The sequence below is a fragment of the Oryctolagus cuniculus genome, chromosome 3, assembly GCF_964237555.1.
Source record: "Oryctolagus cuniculus chromosome 3, mOryCun1.1, whole genome shotgun sequence".
Classification (NCBI taxonomy): domain Eukaryota; kingdom Metazoa; phylum Chordata; class Mammalia; order Lagomorpha; family Leporidae; genus Oryctolagus; species Oryctolagus cuniculus.
In genome coordinates this window covers 132191414-132206576 of record NC_091434.1, presented here as the reverse complement: position 1 = coordinate 132206576, position 15163 = coordinate 132191414, and the positions used below count along the sequence as shown (strand labels likewise).

At 43.5% G+C, this 15163-nt stretch overlaps 1 protein-coding gene and 1 pseudogene across 4 annotated transcripts in view; both read right to left on the bottom strand.

The window, feature by feature from the left end:
- IMMP2L (inner mitochondrial membrane peptidase subunit 2) overlaps nucleotides 1–6209 on the bottom strand; it is a 1099135-nt gene extending 1092926 nt beyond the window's left edge. For 2 of the 4 annotated variants that reach the window (XM_008258379.3, XM_051849666.2), the window contains exons 1-2: nucleotides 6127–6204; nucleotides 5571–5645 (exon numbers count right to left, since the gene is read on the bottom strand). The gene's annotated coding sequence lies outside the window, so the exon portion shown is untranslated. Of the gene's footprint in view, nucleotides 1–5570; nucleotides 5646–6032 lie in introns of all 4 variants that reach the window. The other 2 variants (XM_008258376.3, XM_008258377.4) reach the window with 2 other exon arrangements.
- A 7248-nt stretch (nucleotides 6210–13457) lies between these two features.
- LOC100347733 (transcription elongation factor A protein 1-like) lies at nucleotides 13458–14304 on the bottom strand (annotated as a pseudogene).
- Nucleotides 14305–15163: the final 859 nt, after the last annotated feature.

The following is a 15163-nucleotide window of genomic DNA, read 5'->3' as shown; positions in this document are numbered from 1 at the left end:
TCCAGGCCTGGGTCTGCATCCCAAACCGAAACTCTGCTCCTGAACCAGGAAGTCCCCGTTCCTCTCTGCAGCCCCTTTGTGTGTCTGCATTTGACTGCTCTGGGTCCCTCACACACGTGCAGTCACACACTGACTCTTGTGTCTGGCTTACTTCACTCAGCATGATCTCTTCAGGGTTCGTCCGTTTTGTAGCAAGAGTCAGAATTTCATTCCTTCTTACGGCTAGATAAATTCCATTCTAAGTATATAGTGTAAAAATTTTTTTTAATTACAAAATAAATTTTGGGGTTCTGACCTATAAATAAATCTAAAAGCTATTTTCTATTTATTTCTATAAGGCCATCGTTAACAACATTACAAAAAAAAAACAGACTTAAAAATGAACTTTTGGAATACGTAATAATAATTTTTGGAGGAATACTTTTGTGGTTTAAGGAACTCTTTAAGGAACTCCTGTATATGTATATGTATATGTAAGTGTATGTGTATATGTGTGTGTGTGTGTGTGTGTGTGTGTGTGTTTTGAAAGTCAGAATTACAGAAAGAGATCTTCCAACCACTGGTTCACCCCCTAGACGGCCACAACTACCAAGCCTGGGCCAGACTGAAGCCATGAATAAGGTGCTTCATCCTTGTCTCCCATGTGGGTGGCAGGGGCCCAAACATTTGGGCCATCTTTTGCTGTTTTCCCAGCCATTAACAGGTAGCTGGATCAGAACCTGTGCAGACAGACAAAAACCAGTGCCCATCAGGGATGCCCACATTGTAGTCAGCGGCTTAACCCACTACGCCACAACTTGGGCCCCTAACGAACTCTTAATATAAAAATCACCAAGGACAGAAACTACTACACCTTGTTAACTAGAATAACAATGACATTAAAAGCCACCTGTGGGGAATGTGCTTATCTAACCAGGTACTCATTTTTGGTGTGCTGTTATTTAAATAAAACATCAAGCTAAACCCTACAGACCAGAGCTTATGATAGAAATGCCACAGACTATAGCAGTACAGTTGATATGCCTATAATCTACTGACAAAATGTATTCCTTAGCAAACTGAAACCAGATGTCTGGTGTGAATCAGATATCTGTGGACTTGTCTTTCTCAGCCTCCAGAGCAGTTATTAGATACCCTAAATACGCAGCTTAGCTGTGTATTAAACCCACAACTTAGCAAAAATCATGACAGTTTGGACATGAAGCATCAGCATTTTTATTTCTTGTAAACCAAAGACATTTCTGAAATAGAAATCCTAAGTTTAAGCACTCAGCTAAATGAAGTAGTGTTTTTTTTATCACTTTGGGAACAGTGTCAAGGCTTTTGAAACACATTCTAGAAACCTTTTCCTGCATTTTTTAAGCTGACACTCTTTAGCAATAATCTGATGGGGGAAATCAAGCCACATAAGGTGTCTGTCCTTGTCCCAGAAATTCTAGAATCAAATACAGCAAGAAGCTTAGCACTTGTAAGTGATGGGTAGCCAGAGAAAGAAACAGGGGGGAAATTAGTTTCTAAATGCCAGGCTCTGTTTTTAACATGCTTTTTTTTATATACTCGTTCCATTTTGACAAATGGGAAATCAACAAGCAGAGAAGCTTGAACTGGTACAAAATGACATAGTCAAGAAAAGAGCCAGATTCAAGGCCATGTCTAAGACACTATAAAACGCATGTTCCCTCCACTTGAGAATTTGGGGAGAGTGAGCAGTTCTGGGAAATAGCCAAAAAGATGGAAGAAAATGAAGAGATTTACAATTTTACCAAATAACAGTAACATACAAAGAATCTTCACAAAGTTCATGTAAATATGTACTGTAGAAAAAACTAAGCATAAACTTCAATTTCTTGCACCCAAATAAACTGATTTTGTAATTTCATTTTCCATGAACTTTCCGCAGTACCTGTAAATGTTCCATATGCATACCTAAGCTCTATCTATTTTTAATATCAGTTGTGTATGTAGCATATATGTAACAATTAAAGAAATAAATACAGGCCAGCAAGGGCCAGCGCCGTGGCTCACTTGGCTAATCCTCCTCCTGTGGTGCCAGCATCCCATATGGGTGCTGGGTTCTAGTCCCAGTTGCTCCTCTTCCAGTCCAGCTCTCTGCTGTGGCCTGGGAGGGCAATGGAGGATGGCCCAAGTGCTTGGGCCCCTGCACCCGCATGGGAGACCAGGAGGAGGCACCTGGCTCTTGGCTTCGGATCAGCACATTGCTGGCCGTAGCGGCCATTTCGGGGGTGAACCAGCGGAAGGAAGACCTTACTCTCTGTCTCTCTCATTGTCCATAACTCTGTCAAACAATAAATAAATACACTTTAAAAAAATCCAAAATAAATAAATAAATAAATACAGGTCGGTGCCGCGGCTCACTAGGCTAATCCTCTGCCTGTGGCACCAGTACTCCAGGTTCTAGTCCCGGTTGGGGCGCCGGATTCTGTCCCCGTTGCTCCTCTTCCAGTCCAGCTCTCTGCTGTGGCCTGGGAGGGCAGTGGAGGATGGCCCAGGTCCTTGGGCCCTGCACCTGTGTGGGAGACCAGGAGGAACCTGGCTCCTGGTTTCAGACTGGTGCAGCGCACCAGCCGTAGCAGCCATTTGGGGGGTGAACCAACGGAAGGAAGACCTTTCTGTCTGTCTCTCTCTCTCTCACTAACTCTGCCTGTCAAACATAAATAAATAAATAAAAATAAAGAAATACATACCAAATTATTAACGGGGTCATCTGATAGTGGGTTCAGCTCAAATGAGATCTTTTACCTTTCCTATCCCTATAAGATTTAATTCTAAGTAACTTTGTTTTGATCTTATATGATCCTTATAGCCAGAAAAAGACAACAGATTTTTTCTCACTTGAATTAAGAAATGAGGTTATTGGGGCTGGCTCTGTGGCATAGTGGGTTAACAACCTGGCCTGAAGCGCCAGCATCCCTTATGGGTGCCGGTTCTAGTCTCGGCTGCTCCTCTTCCTATCCAGCTCTCTGCTATGGCCTGGGAAAGCAGCAGATGGCCCAAGTCCTTGGGCCCCTGCACCTGCTTGGGAAACCCAGAAGCTCCTGGCTCCTGGCTCAGATGGGCACAGCTCTGGCTGTTGTGGCCAATTGGGAGTGAATCATCAGACGGAAGATCTCTCTCTCTCTCTCTCTCTCTCTCTCTCTCTCTGCCTCTCCTCTCTCTGTAACTCTTTCAAATAAAAAAATAAATCTTTAAAAAAAAAGTTCAGAGATTATTAAAAAAAGAAAGAAATGAGGTTATAGAAACCTGCACAGATTGTCTGTTACAGTATTTATTTTCCTAAGTGCATGCATGGTCCATGTTTCTATTATTAGGTCTTCTTAAAGAACAACCCAAAAAGTTATCCTTTTCTCATTATTAAATGCATTTATTGGGCCAGCACTGTGGCACAGCAGGTTAAAGTCCCAGCCTGAAGTGCCAGCATCCCATATGGGCTCCAGTTCTAGCAGCTGCTCCACTTCCAATGCAGCTCTCTGCTCTGGCCCAGGAGAGCAGTGGAAGATGACCCAACTCCTTGGGCCCCTGCACCCAAGTGGGAGACCCAAAAGAAGCTCCTGGCTCTCAACTTCAGATAGGCTCAGCTCTGGCCATCGCAGCCATTTGGGGAGTGACCTCTCTTTCTGTCTCTACTTCTCTCTGTAACTCTCAAATAAATAAAAATAAACCTTTAAAAAATGCATTTATTACCCTGGAAAATGATAACACTGTTCACTTCAAAACACAAACCGCCATGGTTGGTCATCCTTGAAAGTTTTCTACTGAAAGGAGCAGAAAGAATAACAACACTTCTCCCACAACAGTGTACAGACTTGCAAACCATGAAGATCTGTAGTATAGGGGCCAGTGTGATGGGACAGTGGGCCAAGCTGCATTTGTGTTGCCAGCACCCCATATCAGGTTTGAGTTCTGGCTGTTCCACTTCCTATCCAGCTCCCCGCGATTGCACCTTGGAAAGGCATGGAAGACAGCCCTGCGAGACAGGATAAAATTCCTGGTTCCTGGCTTCAGCCTGGTCCTACCCTGACTATTGCAGGCATTTGGGGTATAAACCAGCAGATGGAAGTTTCTCTCTCTCTCCCCCTCACTCTGCTTTTCAAATAAATTAATCCTTTAAAAAATCAGTAGTATAGAGAGGTTCTTAGATGTTAACACAGAATTACAGAATTATTCAGAAAGGCCAAGGAAAACTGGTGAAATGCCTACTCCAGAATGGCCATCTCCATCCTTATTTACATGTGACATTATGTGTTGTCAGTTTCACCAGCCTTTTACCAAAGTGCTCAGCACTTGGTAGTCAAGAAATAATAAAATATCTATTGAATCAATGCATGAACCTATCAACAATAACCTACCATTACCTGGTTTTTATTAATTACATGGTTACTTCCCACTTGAGCACAAAGAAAGAAGTTGACAGGTTCAAGACACAGCAGCCAATGTCAAGACCGCCTTAGAGAGCAACCGTAATTGTCCTGTGCAAGTATTCCAGAATATGATTGTACTATGTTCTTGCCTGTAGCTAAACAGAATTGTTTCTTAAAGATTTATTTACTTATTTAGAGTTATAGAGACAGAGCAAGTGAGCTTTCATCCACTGGTTCACTCCCCAAATGGGCACAACAGCCAGGGCTGGGCCAGGCAGAAGCCAGAACCAGCACCCAGAAACTGCATCCGGGTCTCCCACAGGGATGGCAAGGGCCCAAGGATCATCTGCTGCTTTTCTAGGTGCATCAGCAAGGAGTCGGATTGGAAGTGGAGTAGCCAGGACTCGAACCAGAGACCACATGGAATATCCAGTGTCACATGCAGCGACTGGACTTTCCCCCTTATGCCACAACGCCAGACCAACCTGAATTGTAACTAGTTTAAAAAGTTTATTTACATATGTGAGACACCAGGGGTTTGCAACCTTGAGAGGAACTGTGTTCATTTCACGATACAGGGGACCGTAAACTTCCAGAAGAGACTACATGGAAAATCAAGAATAAACAGTGGGCTGTTTCACAACTTTTAAGAGAACAGAATGGGGGGGGGGGGGGGGGACACCAACTAACTAAAAGGTAAGAAAAAAAGGCCCAGCCTCAAAATTTGTCTCCTCACGAAATCCCTTCTCCTGTAACCTTGAAGGCAGGCCCCTAAGAGTAACACTTGTGATGACGCTATTAACTGTGTTTGAGGGTCCCAAAAGATTTTTTTTTCAGACGCCTTGTTTTAAAATTAAAAAAGATCCCTGGGTGGGTTAATAATCCAGCTGCACGCTGACTCTTTAGTGCCCTGCTGCCTCAGGGTTTAGCCAAGGGGCAGCCAGCGGCAGGATTAACCTCAGCAGGCTAACGGAGGTGAAGGGCACGGGCACTTTTCTGTCAGATCAAGTGCCCACGCCGAGGCATCCCAGCCAGCCCTGCAGGCTCCCTCAGCCAGGGCTTAGCCTGTCACCTCCAAAGCACAGCTGGAAGCCACGCGGCTCAGCAGCGGTCCTGGCCCTACACACTCTCTCCCTGGCTCCGTGAGGAAGCGGTCCCGGCTCCTTCCACCCCTGACCATTCCCTACTCACCCTTTCTCCCGCGCTTCCTCGCTGAGAAGGGAGTTAAGTGGTTACTTTGTGCCCTGGCCCAATTTGGCCAAAACCCTAAAAGCAGAAAGGACAGAGACAGACACGTGCTTTAAAACCTAGTTCAAGCCTGGGGCTCTCTCCCACCGCCGGCCCAGCACGTGCGGACTGCGCGCCCCCGCACGGCCGGGGCTGGGGGCCCGAGGTTTCGCGCCCTCTGCGGAACGCGATCCCGGCAACGCTCCGGGGGTGGGGGTACTGGGGAGGGAGCGCCTGCTCGGCAGGAAGCAACGGGTCTGTCGCGGGCCTCCACGTCCTACCCCAGGGAGCCAGGAGAAGGAAGAGGGACCCGCACCCGGCGTGCGGCCTCTGGTAAACACGCGCACGCACACATACTGGCGGCCGAGCAGACCTCCGCCTCCCCGCAACGCCCGCCAGGCCGGGACCCAGGCCCCGGGGAACTACCTGGTGTCGGCGACGCGACACTCGCTCGCCCGCGCCCCCCTCAGCCCCCCGCCTCACAGCCCCCCAACCACCGCCGGGCGCCCGCCCTCCGCACCCGATGCGCAGCTCAGCTCTGGGGAAGTCCCCGCTCAGGCCCCGCCCATCGCCGGCGGCAAGCCCCGCCCCGGCCCCCTGCTCGCGGGCGGCGGCGCAGAGCCCCTCCCACAGCGGACAACCGGATTCCGAAACACCGCCCCCGGTTGGTAGCAAAACCCGGCCTGGATCTGCCACGGGTCAGCAGCAACGCTCGCTCCACAGCAACGCTGTGTGTGAGTCTTAGAGCACTCGCCCGAACTCAGCACAGTACTATCATAGGAGACTTGTCTTCAGCGCTCCCGTGCTGAACAGTTCGGAAGACCCCGGAGGGGCTTGAGTGCACAGCTGAAGTGACGAAGCACCTCCTGCTAACCTCTTTGCGGGACCCTACTCCAGTGCACACAGAACGGCCATTCGGTTTTGCTGCCTCTAGGCAAACCTAAAGGAGTAATCCGGAACAGGTGGTTTCCTTTGGAAAAATTGGACTTTCATACTTCAGCCTCTGCCCTCACATTCTGCAGATTCTTAACTGGTTGGTTGCACGTTACCACAAAATACCTTTTTCCTACTTTTTTTTAACCACATCTCCGATCAAGTCTTTCGGGTCTCTCTCTGCCAAACAGCTCTGCGCCTTTTTCCAACCATTTCATTCTTATGTAAATACCAGATGTTCTGGCACTCTTGGTTCAAAAGTAGTAACCCGCGTATGAAATAAAGTAAGCAAATAATGTTTACTACTCAAAATGTAAAGCGGGGAAGCCCAGCTTCAGGACTGGATGGCTGGCTTGCTGAGAACCAGTGTCCTAAGGCACAAATTGCCTTGTTCCTTATCCCAATTTCTTTTCCAGAGCATTAATGCATTAATTAATTAATCTGGCCGGGCTAGATCGAATCTCACCACGTGTGAATCTCAGGGACCACCAGGAAAAAGAATGCATTTTGTCATCGATCTAGTGAAAAGCCATGGCACCTGACCCCAGAGACCTGGAGTTCTTTCATGCTTTTGCCACACCAGCACCCCACTTCCTGTAACCCCTTTATAAGCCCCCAAACACCCTCATCTGGCATAGTGGTAGTCCTTGAGACTTGGAAGCCTGCTATGCACTCATCTGTCAAAAGAGTAAATGGTCTCTTTCCTTCACCCCAAAACCTTGTCCTCATTAATTTTGATTGGCACCAGGGACTGACCAGGACTGTTTTTGATACCAATTTCAGAGAGTTCCGAATAAGTGCCCTGATAACTAGAACCCCAGGGGTCTCCAAAGGAAACCAAAATTGCTCTCATGTGAAGGGGGCATGTGACAATTTTTCTCATTTGTCACTGAAATAGTTACTGTGAAGTAAGCTCTTTTCTACCAGCACTTAAAGACTTAATTCCAAGACCACTCGGCTGACCAGACCACCCTCATCAACTAACAGACAGAACCAATTTGTAAGCTGAACTGTACCCTATTGGGACTGTGACCCCAAATTGAACAAATGGAGTTCCTGGTTACAAGGAGCTGACAGCACGGGCTGTGATGTGTGTGGATAAAGAACCAAGACAGATGAGTTGCTTTTATTATAACAGAGAGTAGATAAACATTACAAAAAAAGTTGCCATGTCAGACCTAACTTTGTCAACAATGTCATCAAATATACTTTAGAAGAAGCCGAGATAGTTTTAAATGGCTCCATACCCTGTAATTCTAGCTGTAACACATACTGGAAATGGCAGAACTATGGAGACAATACAAAGATGAGGAGTTGAGGGAGAGAGGGATGAACAGCTAGAGCACACAGATGATTTTTAGGATAGTGAAAGTCTTCTGTATGATACCATAATGATCCACGTTGTTACACATCCGTCAAAACCCATAGACTATATAGTGTGAAGAGTGACTCTTCATGTAAGCTGTGGACTTGGGGGGATGATGATGTGTCAGTGTACGTTCATCCATTGTAACAAGTGTACTGCTCTGGTATTAGATTTGATAAGGAGGCTGTGCAGGTCTGTTGTCCAAGGAGATATGGAAATTCTGCCCTTTCTGCTCACTTTTGGTCTAAATTTAAAACACTCTATAAAGTTGATTTATACGGGCCAACATTGTGGCCTATAGAGTTAAGCCACTGCCTAGAATGCCAACATCCTGAATAGGGACGCTGGTGCGAGTCCCTGCTGCTCAACTTCCAACCCAGCTCCCTGCTAATGCTCCTCGGAAAGCAGTGAGTGATGATGGCCCAAGTGCTTGGGCCCCTGCACCCACTTGGGAGACCCAGATGACTCTCCAGGCTCCTGGCTTCAGCCTGGCCTGACCCTGGCCATTGTGGTCATTTAGTGAGTGAACCAGCAGATGGAAGACCTCTGTCTCTATCTCTCCCTCTCTGTAGCTCTGCCTTCCAACTAAATAAAATTTTCAAAAACAAGAGAAGTACATTTAAACATTGTGGCATAGCAGGTTAAGCTGTGGCCACTTGGGGAGTGAACCATGGATGGCGATTCTCTCTCTCTCTCTCTCTCTGTGTATAACTCTGCCTTTCAAATAAATACTTTTTAAAAAATAACTCAATTTAAAAAGAAACTTAAAAAACTGAGGGAAAGCCTTGAATATCCTTTTCCTTCAAATTCACTAAAATCTAAGCTGATACATTTGGCTGTATGTGTCATGTTGAAGTATAATGATCCATCTCTCTATTTAAAAAGACCTCTGTTTGGCATCAATGTCACTGGGGAAAATGAATTTTATATTCCTAAACCAAGTATAAATTTAAATTATGATTAGACATTGTAACCTTCATGGCAATATTTAAACAAAGCAAACGATATAATTAAGTTTACAAATGCCATGAATATATGTGTATTTAAAATCTACCCTTAGTTATACATATGATTACTAAACATATAGTGCAAGATATAACAGAGTACCGGTTCTCAAATGTTTGAGCCTCAAGATCGCTTAAAATTTAAAAATGAGAACTTAAAAAGCTCTCATTTCTGTGGATTACACCAAAGTGGTTCAGAAAGTTTGTGGAAGATCAAATTGAAAAATGAATAGTATTTTGGTGCAAAAAATTGAAATTAATGCATATAAGAGGTCTTCAAAACGTTCATAAAAAGGCATACTATGAAAAAACTATGTATGGATCTCAAACTCTCATTTTGACATGAATTTTTGAAGTGCCTTTATATGTATCCGTATCCATTGTATTAAAATTTAAAACAGGGGCAGCACTGTGGCATAATGAGCAAAGCCACTACTTGCAATGCCAGCATCCCATTTAGGTACTGGTTCAAGTCCCAGCTGCTCCTTCCCATCCATCTCCCTGCTAATGCACCTGGGATAGCAACAGAAAATGCCTCAAGTACTTGGGCCCCTGAACCCACTTGGGAGACCTGGAAGAAGCTCCTGGCTCCTGGCTTTGGCCTAGTCCAGCCCTGCCTGTTGCAGCTGTTTGGGGAATGAACCAGTAGATGAAAAAATCTCTCTCTTTCTGCGTCTTTCTGTAACTTTGCCTTTCAAATAAACAAAACCTTTAAAAAATGCTGATATCACAGTGTTGTAGAAAGCATATTTTAAAATGTAAACTGAAAACATTTTAAACAGAAAAAGTTGAGATATATGCTTATTAATTAATTTTAAAAATAATAAAGCTGATACATACATTTTTAGGAGTGACTATCTTTTTCAAGAAAACAGACATTTCTAACAAATCTCTTTGCAGTCTAGCTTAATATAGACACTTGGATTCTCGTATTCTGCCTTTGCATTCAATCTGTTGTGATATGTTGTTATACCTTAGGTATTAAGAGCATTCCACCTCATACAATTCATAGTTTAAAAAAAGGAGGACTTTGCAAAGCCCCGATGGAGTCTCAGTGACCTCTAGAAGTCCTGAAACCTCACTTTGAGAATTACTACCAAATAGCAGTTTGCATTTCATTTGATTGAATGCCATACATTCCCACACATGAGTCAGCTAACGTCTAAAATTATACCCCTTCATTCATTCCAATCAAAAACTCAAATTCAACAACTCATACCAAACCGTCACATGTGTACAGGTTTTTCAAAGCATTTACTATAGCAACTCTGATGAAACTGATATTCTTATTTGAACAGAAATAAAAATATTTGACATTTAATTTATATCCTTCAATTCAAACTTTTTTCGGAAATTTTGAATATAAATGTGTAATCTGTAAAAAAGGAACATTAGTATATAATTACCAACCAAATTTTAGGTATACTTACAATGAATGGTGTGCATTTCCTTTTATATACATAATTTAAAGTGAGCCTAATAAAACAAGTAATTGCAGTTTTATTCATTATCTAAATAAATACTAGTTTCTAAAATTAGTGCATTGTGGCACAGTCAGTTGAGCTACCTGCAACACTGGCATCCTATATGGGCCTGGTTCAAGTCTCAGCTCTTCCACTTCCAATCCAGATCCCTGCTAATGGCCTGGAAAAAGCAGAAGATGGTCCAAGGGCTTGGGTGCTTACCACTCCAAATGGCCATTGCAGCCATCTGGGGAGTAAACCAGAGGATGGGAAATTCTCTCTTTCTCTTTTTGTCTCTCCCTCCTTCCCTCTCTCTGTAACTGTTTCAGTTAGAGTTACACAGAGAGAGAGAGAAATGAAAAAGAGAGCAGAGAGAGATCTTCCATCTGCTGTTTCCCTCCCCAAATGATTGAAAAGGCCAGGACTGGGCAGGCCAAAGCCAGGAGCCAGGAACTTCTTCCAGGTCTCCTACATGATTGGCAGGCCCAAACACTTGGGCCATCTTCCACTGCTTTCCCAGGCACATTAGCAGGGAGTTGGATCAGAAATGGAGCAGCTGGGATTCAAACTCTTGCCCGTATGGGATGCTGGCATTGCAGGCAGCAGCTTAACCCATTATACCACAACACCAGCTCCTAAATAAATCTTTTTTTAAAAAGTTACTGCCTTGAGATAAAATTTTACATATACAGTCATGCATCACTTAACAATAGAGGTATGCACTGAGAAATGCATTTCAGGCAATTTTGTCTTTGTGCAGATATCACAGAGTATATGCATACTTACATAAACCTAGGCTATATGCTATGGATTATTGTTATTAGGCCATAAACCTATATTTATGTTATTCTACTGACTACTGCACAGGAAACTGCAACACAGTGGCATTTGTGTACCTAAACACATCTAAACATAGCAAAGGCACAGCAAAATACACTAAGCAACAGGGATTTTTCTGCTGCATGTGCTCTTTTTTTCTATTGAAAGATCACAGCTGTATTGATTTATACAATTCTTATGTTTAATCTTTGGTCAGTATAAATGTTCAGATCAAAATTAAGTCATGAACTGTTTACTATACTAAGATTCTAACATTTTCTTCTAAGTATGTCTTCCTATGAAAGGGGAAAAAATTGTCAGAAGGTTTTGTTCTTTGCTGTGAGGGCATTTATGAAAATCCTACTAAACTACAAAAGCAATTTTCTACAAAACTAAAATTCACTACAAATTCAAACAGGTAAATAAACAACAAAATCAAACTGATTTCAACAAAGTCAACTCATATTTCCAAAAGTAAAATCTATTAAAAACAAGTAATACACATGTGCATTTACAAAAAATTACAAAAATTGATGATCATGCTTAGTAACAGAAGCAGAATAATATCTAATTACCCCAGACTTGTGAATAATTAAAATCGAATTCATATGCTAGTACAAATATTATGTATAATTTAAATAAGCTGATCAAGTATCATTTGAATACACACCATATTTGATAAACTTATATTACCTTTTATTTTCTTTTAATATTTCTTATAAGTACATGCCAAAATAGAGAGCAATGTAATTTTCATTTATGGGTTAACAGAGTAACAGAAAATTTCTACTGCAGAAGTTAAAGGAACTTTTAAGGAGAAAAATAAATTGCCAAAAATTAATTGATGAAATTAATTAATTAATATAACATAAAAATGAAAAATAAAGTTTTAAAACAGATGCCATTGGGACCGTCGCTCTGGCGTTATGGGTAAAGCCGCCGCCTGCGGTGCCAGCATCCCATATGGTGCCGGTTCTAGACCAGGCTGCTCCACTTCTGATCCAGCTCTCTGCTATGGCCTGGGAAAGCAGTGGAGAATGGCCCAGGTCCTTGGGCCCCTGCACCCTCATGGGAGGCCTGGAGAAAGCTCCTGGCTCCTGGCTTCAGATTAGCTCAGCTCCGGCCATTGCAGCCATCTGGAGGGTGAACCAGAGAGTGGAAGACCTCTCTCTCTCTTTCTCTGCCTCTCTTCTCTCTGTGTAACTGTGACTTTCAAGTAAAATAAATAAATCTTTAAAAAAAAAAAAAAAAGATGCCATTATGACCTTGTCTAAATGATGTCGGAGTTTGTGAACTCAAGAGGCTTCTATAACCTTGGCAGCTCATGACAAGAGCCTCGAGTGATCACTGACGTCATAAATAAGAGTGTCAATTGGTGGGTCAACAGCAGGAATCACTGTGCACTTGCTCCCCATGTAGGATCTCTGTCTTTAATGTGTTGTACTGTGAGGATTAATGGTAAAACTAGTCTTCAAATAGTACTTTAAACTTTGTGTATCTGTGTGGGTGCAAATTGTTGAAATCTTTACTTATTATGGAGCTGATCTGCTGCATATAAATATAATTAAAAATGAATCTTGGGGGCCGGCGCTGTGGCACAGCGGGTTAACACCCTGGCCTGAAGCACTGGCATCCCATATGGAAGCCAGTTCGAGTCCCAGCTGCTCCTCTTCTGATCCAGCTCTCTGTTATTGTCTGGGAAAACAGTAGAAGATGGCCCAAGTCCTTGGCCCCTGCACCCATGTGGGAGACCCAGAAGAAGCTCCTGGCTCCTGGCTTCAGATGGGCACAGCTCCGGCTGTTGTGGCCAGTTGGGGAGTGAACCATCAGATGGAAGACCTCTCTCTCTCTCTCTCTCTCTCTCTGTGTGTGTGTGTGTGTGTGTGTGTGTGTAACTCTGACTTTCAAATAAATAAATCTTGAAAAAAAAAAGAATCTTGGTGAGAGGTGGGATGGGAGAGGGAGCAGGATGGTTTAGGGGCAGGAGGGCAGGAATGGTGGGAAGGGCAGCCATGGTCCAAAAGTTGTACTTACAAAATTTATATTTATTAAATAAATGCAAAGATGCCATACAATTATTATACAGTGACCCTATTGATCTGACTACAAAAGGCATTTAAGGAAGGGATGTTCTATTGAAAACTAAGGGATGAATGTTGCTTTAAAAATCTGTTTTGCAGGTAAACTATTTGCTTGGCCTAGTTTTAAAGCTAATTACAAAAATCCATTTTCTTAATGGTCCAGATATTTTGCCAATTCTTCCAACTCAACAGAACTTCCATTGATTTTCACATTCACTGCAGACAACAAATTTGGTCATCTGTTCATCAGTACTATGGGCTTGCAGTTCTTCTTGTTACATTTGCCACACATGAACAAGTCAATCTGGGTTCCACCTGTCTTGGCCACCAGATGTTCTCTGATGGCTTCTTTGGCCAAGTTTTTCCACATCTCCTTGAGCTCGTCACTAGCCATTTTCTCTGCCACCATTCCAGCTAATAAGTCAGGAGAAATATTACCACATAATGCATTTTTCCATAAATTTGGATTTTCTGCATCTTTAAAAAGAGTCGCTATCCTATTTTGCACTCTATGTTTGAATTTCCTGTCTGTATTCCTTATTTCTTGGTTTATAACTTCCTCAACTTGAGACCCCAGTTGTTCCTCATCAGCTCCAATAGCAACATATCAGCTCCTGTTCGGAGAGCTGCAGCCAGCATCTCCCTACACTTTAACTGCACAGAATCGGAAGTGCTTGATGCGGAGGAAAAGACGAAACGTGAGGATCTCAAGCATTATCTCTCCTTGCTGCTGCTTAGGTTGCCACTGGAGCTTTCTATTCTCTTGCATCAGGGCTACTCTGTGATGTAACTACAGATCTTTTTTCTTTTCTTCAAGGTCTTTTTCTGTTGATGGTTCATCTAATAGCTTTTATCAGGATTTGATGAGAGACTTTGCTAAAGATGTAACTTCATTTTGATTCTCGTGGGCTATGACAATTCCAGGGTCATAGGAATATTTTTAAGTTCCTTCAGCAAATCCAATGTTCCAACCATGTTCTTCTGCACCATCTTGTCCATCTTCTTGTAGGTGCGGAACACCTCGTCCTCCATGGTGCTGGCAGGTCTTCCCTGCAACCAACCCACTGGGACTGCAAAGTGGCAGAAGCTGGGATAGAGAGGACGTAGGCAGGAGTGAGACCCTGTGTCTGGTGAGCCCCACACAGCAGGCTCCGCCCTCCGTGTTTATTTTTCAGTTTATGAAGCTTTTGTCATCTTGGGGTCTTGAAGACCAAGGAAAGGCCTGCCCCTCCCAATGTTAGTGAATTGCTCGAGTTAGTAACCAACCTGTCTGAGAGCACACCTTTGACATGCAACCGACCAACCCTGAATCTGTCTCCCATCTACTGCTTTTTGCAATTTCAATCACCCCCAGGCTGGCACTTGAACATTAGGACTCAACCCCATAGCCCAGAGCATGCCAAACTTACTCCAACTACCTAATCCTAAACTTACTCAGCTTGCCTGTGAAAATCACAACAAAGGCTCTGGCCTCGCTTTCCCCTGTCCTTCTGCTTCCTGACCAAACTTGCTGCTTCCCCACGGGACTGCATGACACGCCCTCCTCTTGGGAACTGCAAGTATTGTGTCCATGTCTGTCATCTAATCCTATGTGATTATAACAAATCCCAGGAACATCTTAAATCAGTTAGGCAACTGGAAACTGACCCCTAATATGATTTCCACAACAGAAAGCTGGAATCCTAACAAAATTTGAAAATATCTCACAAAACCAGTTTAGCACACGTTTTGCAGGAAGGAAAAAAAAAAAAAAAAAACCTTTAAACTAATATAATCAGCATTCTGCCAAATACCAGTCTATAATTACCCCATGTTCAGGAAAGGAGGAGGGCATTTGGCCCAGTAGTTAGGATTGGCTGGGTTTGAGTCCAGGCTCCACTCCTGATTCCAG